Source organism: Chelonoidis abingdonii, chromosome 21, assembly GCF_003597395.2.
Source record: "Chelonoidis abingdonii isolate Lonesome George chromosome 21, CheloAbing_2.0, whole genome shotgun sequence".
Classification (NCBI taxonomy): Eukaryota; Metazoa; Chordata; order Testudines; family Testudinidae; genus Chelonoidis; species Chelonoidis abingdonii.
Genome location: NC_133789.1, coordinates 7767272 through 7774767, shown reverse-complemented (window position 1 = coordinate 7774767; position 7496 = coordinate 7767272). Strand labels below are relative to the sequence as shown.

At 53.9% G+C, this 7496-nt stretch overlaps 2 protein-coding genes across 4 annotated transcripts in view; one reads left to right on the top strand and one right to left on the bottom strand.

Moving 5' to 3' along the window:
- The window catches only part of TMEM101 (transmembrane protein 101), a 134558-nt gene that overhangs the window by 17592 nt on the left and 109470 nt on the right, over positions 1–7496 (top strand). The window lies entirely within an intron of this gene.
- The window catches only part of G6PC3 (glucose-6-phosphatase catalytic subunit 3), a 147534-nt gene that overhangs the window by 64571 nt on the left and 75467 nt on the right, over positions 1–7496 (bottom strand). The gene's annotated exons all lie outside the window — the stretch shown is intronic.

The window sequence follows — 7496 nt, the reverse complement described above, 5'->3', positions numbered from 1 at the left end:
TGGGGCCGGTCCCGGTCCCGGTCCCCGCCCCCGCCCCCGCCCCCTACCTCCGGGCCCCTCCAAGCAAATCAGCGGCCAGCTCCCGAGGTGCCGCCCCGCCTGGGCGCTGGCCCCCGCCCGGCCCCGGGCTGTGCAAACAGCGGCTTGAGCAAGCCCAGCGCGTGCTGCGGGTGCCGGGCCAAGGGCCAGAGCCAGGTGCTCGGGGGGTTGGGACATCCCGCTCCCTGCACAGGTCAGACCGGGCCCACTCCTCCTGGGGCTGGGGGCTTGTGCCAGCTCCCACCTGCTGAGGCTGGCAGGGGGGTTTCTCTTTCCACTGCCCCCCGGCTGGGCAGCTGGGCAATCCTCTCCCAGGCCTGACCTGAGAATCCTGGGGCCAGCTTGGCAGAGGGGGCCTGCCCTGCTGGCTGCAATGAGAGCTGCTGAGAGCCGGGGATGCCAGGACCCCCAAAATCAGTGGCTGCTGGTGAAAATTACAGTTTAAGGCCATAATTGGGTGGGAATTCGGCACCAAAATACCTTTGTGGATCTCAGCTGGAATCACTAACCTGCTCAAGGTTGTACAGGGAGTAAGTAGCAGAAGAGGGAATGGAACCCAGGAGTCCTGCTCCCAGTCCGCCTGCTCTAACCACTGGACCCTGTTCGCTCCCACGGCTAGGGACAGAACCCAGGAGTCCTGCTCCCAGTCCGCCTGCGCTAACCACTGGACCCTGTTTGCTCCCACAGCTAGGGACAGAACCCAGGAGTCCTGCTCCCAGTCCGCCTGCTCTAGCCACTAGACCCTGTTCTCTGCCATTTAGCAGTTCTTATTCCCACTCCTGCTCTAAATATTGGATCTTCTCTTTCCCCAGACCTTGGAATAGGGTCCAGTGGTTAGAGCGTGACTGGGACTCAGGACCAGCACTTTGCTGTGACCAGACTGGTGAATAGATCAGGAACATGAGCAGCAGCAAAGACGGTTGTGGGGAGGAACGTGCCAGTTACTGTTGGCGTGGGGGGTGGGGGTTATGAATGGTAGCGCTTTGTCCTAGAGACAGCAGTAGACATGGATGCATGAGACTGATTCTCATGCACTTGTTTCTGGAAGCTTTGATAAATGGTCTTACAACAATCATGGCTAGTAATTAGTGATAATTGGAGTCTGTCCAGGTGAACCTGGGTAAGTGAAGCCGTTAGTTATATACATTGAAAAGGATCGAAATCACTTCCTTCTCTGCTGCCTTTCTGCAGTTGTTCCATGGTGAAGTGTAGTCGCGAGAAAACAAATGTGCTGTATTTCTGAGAGACGAGTGGGCTGGAGTTTTGGGTCTGTCCATCTGTCTTTCTTCCACCCCAAAAGGGCCGGGGCCGTAGGAATGTGCAGCAAACCATTAAAGGAAAAAATAAAAGGTCACAGCCATTTTACAGAGCTTTGCCGACTGTCCGTGTTGTAAGAGAGAGATTCCACCCTGCCAATACTCTGGACGCTTTTCAGCAGAGCTCATCTACTTCACTCATTATGGGAAACTGAGGTACAGAGCAGTGTTCTCAGGGCGTCCTGGTAGCAAAGTCAGGAACAGAACCCAGGAGTCCTGAATCCAAGTCCTGTGTTGTCCCCTTGAATCAACCTCCCTTCCCAACTTGTCTAATCCCTGATCTGTTAGGTCTCTATTGCCAATCTCCATGCTGTAGCCCAGCCAGAAGTTCTGGGCTGAATGCAAAGACTTCTGGGTGAGGAAAGTCTCTGACTTGGTATTCAGGAGTCCCATCCAGCCTTGGAGTCTATGCCTGTATTTCACTCTCTGGAGCACCGCAAGGGGCTCACCAGACCATTGATGGGCCCATAGGGTGAGAAGCCGTGGACTAAACCAGAAGCCCTGTGTGGGACGCAGCTCCTGATATGTTCTCACTTTGTGTCTTATCAGAATGACCTGCCAAGGCCTTTTAGCCACGTGATGACGTCGTCGTTCCCAAAAGCCGTGAGTTGGGGTCAGCTTTGTGTACCTGGAACAGCATGTCGGATCCCGGGCCAGCTTTCTGTTGACTTCCCAGGGTTGGCACTTGCGTGGCTGGAAGAGGGATGTGGCGGGTGCGTTCTACTGTCATTTCTCAAGAGCTGATAAAAACCTAAGAGCAACAAGGCAGAGGATTGTGCCCTGGAGTGAGTGGAGAGCTTCAAAGAGATCTGCTCCATATAGAGAGGGGCTGTCAATAGACAGGAGAAAGCAAGCAGTCAAGGCCATTGGAGGGTGGGGGGAAATGGATCAATGCTCTAACATCCCATTCCCCTAGCAGCCACCTTCCTGCAGAGATTCAGGCCTGCTCTGTGCCTTTTCTGTAGGAGTGTAACTAGGTTGGCCGGGGAGGTGACTTTTTTACCTCATCGTGTTTTTTTCCCGATGGCTAGGAGCCCCCTCCTGGATCCAGGACCTGCTGGCGCTAGGAGCTGTACAGAATGAAAAGATGGTGCCTGTCCCAGGGGTTTTCCAATTGAAGTGTAACACTATACCCCCAGGTGGGTTGTCAGCAGTGGGGATTGAGATATGGCTGTAGCAGGCTCCTCAATCTCTGTGCGGTCCACTGTCAGAGAGGGACTGCGGGACACACCGCGCTGACAAGAGACAAATGGATTCAGAGGGGGGACACAAGGAATCAATGAGCCAGTCTAGTTCTGTAATAATGGGAGGCCCAGCTGTCAGGCTGAGAGGTCTGTGTTGAGGGTGGAAGATCAGCTGATGGGGATCCCTTAGCTATCTGGAGGTTTTTGGGGTCCCTAGAGAAGAACCGCTCTTTTTTTTCTGGAAACTATTTTCAGAAATAAAACTAGTCAGTTTTCGGCAACAATTGTTCAGTGTCGGGGGGTTCCCCCCCGTTGAAAAGTTGACAACGTTGATTGACAGTGCAAGGTCCCTGGAGCAAGGTTTGGTTCTGATGTTTTGCATCAAAATGATGTTCGGATGGAAATGTCGTGCTCAGCTCTAATCACCAGGGTCACTTTTGGCCTGTGTGTGGCCTCTGCCCCCTTTATCTCCATCCACCATCACGTGCAGGGGGATCACCTCCAGTAGAGGAAGCCAGAGTGGAGCCAGTGAGTGGAGGGATTATAATCAAATGATCACAGAATCATAGACGTGGGGCTGGAATGGACCTTGAGGGGTCATCTAGTCTGGCTGCTGTGCCAGGGCCACCTGGGGGGGGGGGCAACTGGGGCAATTTGCCCCGGGCCCCACAGGGGCCCCCACGAGAGTTTTTTGGGGCCCCTGGAGCGGGGTCCTTCACTCGCTCCAGGGGCTCCAGAAAACTCTCGTGGGGCCTGGGCCTTCGGAGTTTCTTCCACTCTGGGTCTTCTGCGGCAGGGGGTCCTTCCGCCCTGGGACCCGCTGCCGAAGTGCGGGGTCTTCGGCGGCAATTTGACAGTGGGGGCCCCCCACTGAGGCCCCCTGAATCTTCTGTGCAGCCCTGCACTGTGCTGAGGCAGGACCAAGTAAACCCAGACCACCCCTGGCAGGGGTTTGTCCAACCTGTTCTTCCAGACCTCCAGAAATGGGGATTCCACAACCTCCCTTGGAAGCCTATTTCAGAGCTTCACTACCCTGAGAGTTAGAAAGTTTTCCCTAACAGCGAACCAAACTCTCCCTGGCTGCAGGTCAAGCCCATTTCCTCTTGTCCTGCCTTCAGTGGACACGGAGAACAATTGATCATTGTCCTTTTTGTCACAGCCCTTAAGATATTTGCAGATTATTTACAGTCTTTTTTTCTGCAGACTGAACATGCCGATTTTTTTTTTATCCTGTCCTTATAGGTCAGGCATTCAAAACCTTTTATCGCTTTTGTGGCTTTCCTCTGGACTCTCTCTAGTTTGTTCACAGCTTCCGCAAAGAGCAGTGCCCATCTGAGGCCTTGCTAGCGCTGAGCAGAGCGGTACAGGTACCTCCCCTGGCTTCCACATGACACTGCAGCCCGGAACGATATTTGCCTTTTTCGCAACTGCAGCACATTGTTGCTTCATGTTCACTTTGTGATCCACTATCAGCCCCGATCCTTGTCAGCGGTATTACCACCTCGCCGGTTAGTCCCCATCTTGTAGTTGCGCGTCTGGTTTTTTCCTTCTGAAGTGAAGTACTTTGCACTAGTCTTTATTACATTGCGTCTTGCTGGAATTCAGATCGATTTTCCGATTTGTCCAGGTGGTTTTGCATTCGAATCCTGTCCTCCAAAGTGCTGGCAACCCCTCCTGGCTCGTTGTCATCTGCAAATTCTATCAGCATCCTCTCCACTCCCTTATCCATGTCATTAATGAAAATATTGAATAGTACCGGACCCAGCACCCCACTGATTAGCTTTAAAGCTGTTCTCCTCCCTTCACCCCCTGTGGAGCTGGATGAGCTCTGTCAGAGCTCTGCTGTCCCCCATGCTCATGCCATGAGGTTTATTCCATGCCAATAAAATAAAATAAATAACATTAAAACAGTGGCGCTACAATGATTCCTTATGGCAAATAACCAGCGCAGGGCGACACAGGCATCCTGTTCTGTCCCGCACAGAGGAGAAGCTGCTTGTCTTTATAACCTCCGCTCCTTCCCAGACTGCTGTTCCTGATGTGAACTGTGCCCCTGGTACTCCCGCTGCTCCACCAATGATCCATCTCCTCTCATGCCAAGCCCTTTGCCCTCCTGGTCCCTCTTGGCCAGCTCCCCCCTTCTCTGCTGTTAAGTCTCCCCGTAGCACTGACCTCGGTGATGCTGGCAAGGTGTGAAGTGAGTGTTCGGAACGGAGCCGGCTCTTCCGAGCAACCCTCCCTTGCCCCCTCCTGATTAAGGCTGGGTTATGGTAGCAAGAAGTGTGTGTATGGGGGGGAAGCCTCTGCCTTCATTAGGCAGATAAAGGAGGGCTTGAGCCTTCAGGGTGCTCAGCCAGGGGCCCTGATCTTCAAAAACACAGAACTCCAAAGGGACCAAGGGTGAAGCTGATCATAGAACCATAGAATCTCAGGGTTGGAAGGGACCTCAAGAGGTCGTCTAGTCCGACCCCTTGCTCACAGCAGGACCAACTCCAACTGAATCATCCCAGCCAGGGCTTTGTCAAGCCGGGCCTTAAAAACCTCTAAGGAGATTCCACCACCTCCCTAGGTGACGATGCTCTTCCTTGGTGAGTCGAAGGCACAGCAGGCACTGCCAGCAGGTGGTGCTAGAACACTGATCTCCTGGAAGAAGTGGGGCTGTCGTGCAGCTCGAGGGGGGAATGGAGCTCGCAGGCAGTCGGGTGCGTGGGGTGCACTATACTGCAGCTCTCAGGGCTGCGCTCAGCTCCAGTGTCACTCCATTGATGGGCTGGGGGCCATGCCTCTGCCTGAAAGGGGACCAAAGTTCGGATCTTGGCCCCATTGCCAGGGCAGTGGGGGAAGCTCTCCTGGCCCTCTACGCCAATGTTAGGAGGTCTCCAGAGTGCTCAGTCCACTGATGGTTTCTGTGTTACTGAAGCGCTGCGCTTCAACACTGTATTGTGCCCGGTGCTGTACATACCCTGTGCCAAAGAGCTTCCAGGTTCATCAGCCCAAGGCAGGATTGTTATCCCCCTGAACCAGATGCAGAACTGAAAGGTCACACGGGGGAGTCTGTGGGGGAGCTGAACCCACATCTTTGCAATCCCAGTCCAGTGTCTTCACCACCACCTCATCCGTCCTGGCCGCAGCCTTCTTCAGGCTGGAACATTTGCAAGGGAAAAATGAAACACCAGGCCAGGCAAAACTGCAGGTGGTTTGCCTCCCTGTTGCAGAGCCAATGGGCTATTAGAGTGTCTGGGTTAGCCAGGACCCACTGGGGTGGGTTCAGGATCTTGGGAGTCATTGTGGGTAGTTCTCTGAAAACATCCGCTCAATGTGCAGCGGCCATCAAAAAAAAGCGAACAGAAGGTTAGGAACCACTAGGAAAGGGCTAGATAGATAAATAAATAGATCGGTCAATCCATGGTACGCCCACACCTTGAATCCTGCGTGCAGGTCTGGTCGCCCATCTCAAAAAGGAGATATTGGAATTGGAAAAGGTACAGAGACGGGCAACAAAAATGATCAAGGTGATGGACCAGCTTCTGTCTGAGGAGAGGTTAAAAAGACTGGGGCTGTTCAGCTTGGAAAAGTGACGACTAAGGGGGGATATGATTGAGGTCTATAAAATCATGACTGATGTGGAGAAAGTAAATAAGGACGTGTTATTTACCCCTTCACGTAACAAACTACGGCTCACCCAATGAAGTGAACAGGCAGCAGGTTTAAAACAAACAGGAAGTATTTCTTCACATCGCGCAAGGTCGACCTGGGGAACTTGTTGCCAGGGGATGTTGTTAAGGCCACGACTATAACCAGGTTCAAAAAAGAAACTAGATAAATTCATGTCTATTTACCAAGACGGTCAGGGTTGCAGCCCCATGCTCTGCGCGTCTCTAGCCTCTGTTTGCCAGAAGCTGGGGATGGATCACTCCATGGTTGCCTGTTCTGGTCATTCCCTCTGGGGCACCTGGCATTGGCCGCTGTTGGAAGACCGGATACTGGGCTAGATGGACCTTTGGTCTGACCCAGTAGGGTTGTTCTTACATTCTAGGCTCCCAGGTCCTGAATGCCTTGATGGATGGAGCCAGTGTCTACGACCTAGCTCAGGGCTGCGCTTCCCGGTGCCCTGGAGTGATTGTCCCAGGTGCTGAGCACCCCGCCCAGGGTCTGAGTGCCTTCCAGGCATTGGATTGATCCCCACGTTAGCAGGGAATGCGACTCCAGCTGCCACGCGCCAGGGCTGTGGTTCTGTTCTTGAGCGAGCTGGTCCAGCCGGGTGTACACCAGCGCTTCCCTTTGGGGGCTCTTAAGGGATGCATCTGGGCTGACTGCCGCTTGGTCATAGTCGGGATCGGATTCTTGCTTGACCTGGCAGCCAGGAGCTGTGCTGCCCGGCAGAGGGGTGGCACATCACAAGGCTCTGTGACATCAAGTCATGGATATTGGCACTAGAGGGCACCATTACCATGTCGCTCGCAGCTCGCCGCACGTTCTGCGCAGTGGCTTAGCTGGCGTCCCTTGAACTGATGCCATCAGTTTAGCTGGGTAAACCTCCATTGGCTACAAAGCAAGAGAGATGGAAAAGGGACCTTGCCCTTCCCCCAAGCTGGTTGTTCGATACGGTGGAATAAAAAGCCGCTGGCAAACAGTTAATGGGAAGAGGACACAGAACTCATTTAAGGGATAGGTTGGTGGCCTCAGGGGGCGCTGTTCATTGCCATGCAGGGATTTGCTCCCAGCCTGGCCTAGTGGTTATCTCAGAACCGGCCGAGTGCCCGACTCATGCTCTGCAGAACGGCCTGGGCACAGGTAGCTCATTCCTGGCCTGTCTGACACCCAGGTTGGATCTTGAGCCAGGAGCCCTTGGAGACGAAGTGGCTGGAGGCAGATGTTGCTGGGACAGTATCTATTGGGGGTCTTGCTTCCCGGCCCTGCCTTCTGGGGCCGTGTCCTCCTCCACCTGGCCTAGCTG